We start from the raw sequence: 5,974 nt of genomic DNA, 5'->3' as shown, positions 1-5,974 counted from the left end.
ACACACACGCGCACGCACGCACACACGCACGCGCACGCACACACACACACACACCCACACACACACACACACACACACGTTGGGTTTACATGTTTTATGGGGACATTCCATAGGTGTAATGGTTTTCATACTGTACAAACCGTACTTTCTATCACCCTACACCTACCCTACACCTAAACCTAGCCCTCACAGGAGATTGTGCACACTTTTACTTCCTCAAAGAAACTCATTGTGCATGATTTATAAGCCTGTTTCCTCATGGGGACCTGAGAAATGTCCCCACAAGGTCAAAATTTACTGGTATTACTATCCTTGTGGGGACATTTGGTCCCTATAACGTGATGAATACCAGGTACACACACACACACACACACACACACACACACACACACACACACACACACACACTGGACCTGGTTCTGGATGGGTTAGTGAAGAACTCTTCAAGCTCTCTCTGCTTAAGCGCTCCATTTGTTGCCGTGGCAACAGCACCGTTCCTGGCAAAAGTTCTGGCTCAAAGCACTCTCAGCCTCCATTTGTTTAACATACGAAACAAAAAAACACAGCAATCCCAAGGTGCAACAGCTGACCCTTCATGAGGTCATTCTACTGCCAGTAAAAATAAACACAAATCAATTTAGCGGGGCATGTCAGCGTATATGCGAGCGTTTATCGATTCATATCTGAATGAGCCTGAGGGCACATTGAGAGCGAGAGAGATGAACATTTGGAAAAGATAGTCTTGTTTTTTAAATGATTGGACTATGGCATGAGTTAAAACAGCATTCTGGTGTTCACTGTAAGCTCTTCACATCTGTCATTCACCGACAAGTATTCACTGCTGGTCTCAATCGGGTCCTGAGGGGTTTTTAGGGCTCCTGTCCTGCGGTACTCAGTCTAGTAGCGGTTTATTACTTGTAAACTTCAACAGACACGACGGATGGATTGCGGTAGCAAATAAATTGCTGCTGGGAAATGAAGTTTGTGTTCCTTGTATTGTAGCTGAAGGAACAGCAAAAGCACAATGCTTTGATAAAATGTTTTTTTATTTTATTTTTTTTAAATACAGCACTAAAAGTGAACTCAGTCAACAGGATGGACACTTTATTTTATTACACTAACACATCATCATTCTGAACTATACTCAAGACACTAAACATCAGGTTCCTGGGCTTCACGAGAGCATCCTAACACACAAACCCGGACGTGAGATGGCGTCTTTCTTTCCGACAGCAGCGGGGACAGTTTGCAGAGGCGTCGACTCATGACTATTCATCAGCGCTCGGATCTCGCCAGAATATTCAAATGACGCCGTTGATATTCTCAGCCCTCTTCAACACGCCGATCTCTCCGCGCTTACGGAAGCTTTTGAGCGAGAGTAAAGAGAGATACAGAATTAAAAAAAAGGTCGGAGAGACCTCCAGCTGCTGTCATCCTCCTCCGTCTGCGCCGGAGCGGGACGCGGCTGTGAGGAGGTGTGCGGCGGGGTAGACCGACCAAAGGAGAAAGGAGATGCCCACTCGCGCGTGAGTCACGCCGGCAGAGGAAGACGAGACGCAAACACGCAGAAGCGGCGGCTGCGGAGCAGAGGAAGGTCACAAACGCCGCTACTACTTCAGCATGCGTTCACTTACACGTGCAAGGATGTGAAAGAATGATGTCAAGGCCAGACGCCGCGGTCAGCCCTCACAAACACCCCCACGCTCGCCCACACACGGCCCCAGATACACGCTTCTGCTCCGCTCAATTGAGTAACCTTGAGGTGAAAACACACGAGAAGAGTTCTTTTACAATCAGTGATGAATTTACAGCAATAGGCAAGTCATACAAACACTCGCTCTAGAGCGGTTATAGCTGACAGGAACGAGGGTGACCGTCAGCATCTGATCAGTTTCATGCTGAGTTTGGGCCTTCACCAGATATGACATTTAGAAACTTAACAACGGGGAATCTCCGTAAACACGTTAGCATCAGCAGAAAGCAGCTCAAATGCAGCAGTGTGTGTTTGCATGGATCTGCCGGCGCAGACGACAGCCTCGGCAACACGCGAACGCCGCTCTGTTGCCTGGCGACAAAGAGGCCGAGCATCTCCGACTGTCACACGGGGAAACTTCCTGTGCCGCTCTTTTTCTGACCCGCTCCACGATGGTGTTTGTGCTCTACGGCTTTCTTTTAGAATCGGCGACGGCCACGGCTCTGAAGGAGGCCCAGCACACGACTCTGGACCGTGGGTTTGCACAGGTTAATCATCGGTGCTCACGTTTGTCCTTCTGAGCTGCGCTTCATCATTTACACTACTCGGGGTTGCCATGGTTTCTGCAGTAATCTTTGAGCGAGTCCTGAAGCTTCCTGCCAATCAAGGTCGCGGCGCGACAAAGGCACGAGTCCCGGCGGATGACGAACCTCTCGTTCCGCACAGCACGCCGCATCTGAGCTATAATTGCAGTGAACTCAGGCTCTGAAAGGCAAGAGTCACAGAGCGAACCGCTTTCCACGCAGCGAGCGGAGGATCGGATTCGGGACGTGACCCGGCCGAACCAAAGGTTCATGTCAACGAGGTGAATTCTGAATATTGTTCCTACTCTTTTCTGCGTGTCAGTAGTTTGTTGGGACGAATAAAGCGAGAGCATCGCCACCTCTCATTCTCTACAGCGAGGCAGCGATGGGCTTCCTGCCAGCGAACACCCACACAATCCTGTATAATTCCTCACTCAAACACACTCGAATTTACAGAAACCTACAAAGCTGCCACAGTCAGACCCTGCAAGAAACAGAGAACGGGGTCATATTGAAAAACATCAAGCATTTAACTCAATAATATCAGTATAAACTGAATAAAACAAATGGTAATTTGCAACATCGTATCGCGAGCGCATCTGCTGCTAATAGAAATACTAAGGAAAAAAGGACGTCTTTTCTTTTTTAAATGATAAGTTTAGTCAAAATGATCACCCAAATTAGGAAAGACGTATTTGCTCATATTTTTACGGCTTGCACGATTACGATAATTGCGTCGCTCAAATTTGTTTAGTTGTTTTTCTGGTCCAATCAGACCGACGCTTCAGCGATTGTGTGTTTTGTGTTTATTGTGTTGTTTTGCCTCTACAGCAGACTGAACCGTGAGTCAGGTTCACATGACGCCTACGCAGTCGCCCACTCATACACCCACGGGCCGTATGCACGCAAACACGCGCTCACCCACTACACCCTTCAGCCCTGCGTCCATCACTACAGCAAACACCAGCGTCGAAACCTCCAGCAGAAACAGAACCACAGGAAAACGCTGCTCACACAATCTACAGAAACCACATTCAGAGAGGAGCCTGTGCTCTGACGCCTCCAGGAGCAAGAGCAGGTGTCCGTGAAGATGGAGAGACGGTGACAACAGATCCCAACCCACTTTCTGCTCTTAATACCGTCCGTCTCCACGTCTGAAAGCTCTGCCCGTGTTGCTCTGCCATTATCAGGGTTGCTGGTAATTATTTAAAAGCGAGTCTAAGTTGACTAGTTCTCCTCCCCTGCAGTCTGAAGTGTGGAGCGACACGCATTCTTTCTTCATCTCCCACTCACATTTTAATCTTTTTAACCAGCACCAGAATACTAATGAACGCCACCGCTGGCGTGTCGCACCGAACGGACATCGAGGACGCGTTTTAGAGTAATTTGACGTTAAGAATTGAGTCGGTTCGGGTCGACGGCCGCGACGAGTCGCACGCGATCTTCTGCGCTCGTCGATCACGGTTCCCGACCCGAAGGACTCGGCTCTCGCTAGGACCGAGAAGAGAATCTGTTCTCTGCTGCGACTGCTTTATTTAGTCCTGCGGTGAAACATGCTCGCTGCTGGCAGGTCGAAGGCGGCGTCGCTCTTCACGCCTCTCTGGTGAAACAGAAGCACTTCATTTATTCTAATTTGATTTGGCCTCAATGATCTTGACACTTCGTAACGCCGCTCGGTTTGAAGGAAGAACGGACGCCAAGTCTGATATCGAAGGGCTACAGACAATGTCGGCGATTAGACACGACCCGGCGTAACGTTCGCCCAAACGCATTAAAGCCCGCGTAAGATAATGCCTCTATTAATTAATGGAGGGTGAAACATAATTAGCTCGGGCCGTCCTCCGCCGCGGCTCCATTAGACAGGCGATGTAGGAATGGAAGTGCTCTCGTGGGCGGCCGTCGGTGTAAATGTGCCATTGTATATGTGTGTTGAGTGTGAGTGTGTGAATCAGGATATTTGTGAAAGTGTTGGGGGCTGAGAGCCCTTGAGAGAGTGTGTAGGCAGGGGTCACACACACACACACACACACACTCACTCACTCACTCACTCACTCACTCACTCACTCACTCACTCACGGGGGTGGAGAGGTATATGGAGTTAAGCCTGTTCACCGCCTGCCGATTGATCACTTGTGTGAATAAGAGAGAAAGAGACACATAGTGTGTGTGAGAGAGAGAGAGAGTGAGAGAGAGAGAGATGCTTGATAGAACGAGTGATTTTATATCACAGTAAGAATTACGTCTGCGTGTAGAACACAGCTCACTTCTGATCATGCCAGAAAAAGATGACAACAGGAAGAAAGAAAAAATAGAGGACATTGAAAGAAAAAAAGAAAATTGTGCAAAATGGGATCATACCTGCCAGAGCTGGACCCTCAGGTAAGACCCTTTATCAGTGTGAGTATTTACTCTTTAATTCAACAATCACTCAATCCGAGACTTCATGAAGGTTGTGCTTCCAGAGTCAGGAACAGGAAACACTGAAAGAGACAGAAAACACACAGATTAAATTGTGGGGCTGAAGATGGACTCTGATCATGAGCTGATGGACGGAGATCAGGAAAGAGACACAACCAGAAACACTTACAGTCTTACAGCTGAAGAGCCAGAACTCTGATGATCTGAGAGCAGGGAGCTCTGAAAGCACTCCAGATCAAATCTCTGACATACATACACATACACATACACATACACATATATGTCGACTATATTTCAGTCATGAATATGTAATCAGACTGTGCGCGGGCGCGCGCTGCTCAATGAGTTTAAACTCGTGTGTTTTTTTCTCTTTAGTTTCAGCAGCAGAAGTTCGAGGGGGAAACAGGCGCGTTCACGTGAAAAACGGTAAAGCAGCAGAGGTAAATGTTCATTTCATTGTGTTTGTCATTTAGCTCCTGTACATCGTTACTATTTATTATTAAAACGACGATGGGCTCGACGTGTATCGAATAAAACGGGCGCGGGTACGATTAAAGCTTTGTGAAGATTTTCAAAAGTTCGAGCACGTGAAGAACTGCATCGGTTCTGTAGAATCGCCTCAGAAGCGCTCGGTTAAACTCGCGGTTAACGGAATAGCGCGAGGCGCGGCGCGGGAACACGGTCGCGCGCTGTAGTTTGTCGAGTTGGTTTGTGAGCGCGCGCATGATGGTCATGATGTTGTAATGTCTCTAGTGCGATAACTAGCCCTTTACGTCTAAAACATCTGGACGCTTCGGCGCGAGACAACCAGAGACTTTCAATGAGCGAAGGTTTTACAGCTGCGTCTCTACTTGTCATCCACACGGTTATAAAACATTTATTAAACCAGCCACAATTACAGTCTGTCTTAACGCTGAAGGTCTGTTTGATTTCATATGATTATATATGAGTTTAAGTTATCATGCATTTAATAGCTCATATTTATCTGCTAATATCAACGCCTGTTAAAAATAACTAACGTACTGCATTGAACGCATGAACGATAGGCAAAGTATGACTATTTCGTCGACATGGTCAGCTGTGATATAGATTCAATTCAATAGATTGAAAATCAGGTTTAAAGCATTCTGTGGCCTCAGTGCATTCATGACAACATTTATGACGAATGTTTGACGCATGATCTTGAAATCTGATGGTGTTGTACATGTTGAACTGATTCATCCAGTAGAGATCAATCTTAAGTGTGCAAAAGAAAGCCATTAGGATGAAAGAGACAATA

The sequence above is a fragment of the Garra rufa genome, chromosome 12 (assembly GCF_049309525.1).
Source record: "Garra rufa chromosome 12, GarRuf1.0, whole genome shotgun sequence".
NCBI lineage: Eukaryota > Metazoa > Chordata > Actinopteri > Cypriniformes > Cyprinidae > Garra > Garra rufa.
The sequence above is the reverse complement of the archived record's forward strand: the minus strand, read 5'-3'. Positions refer to the sequence as shown.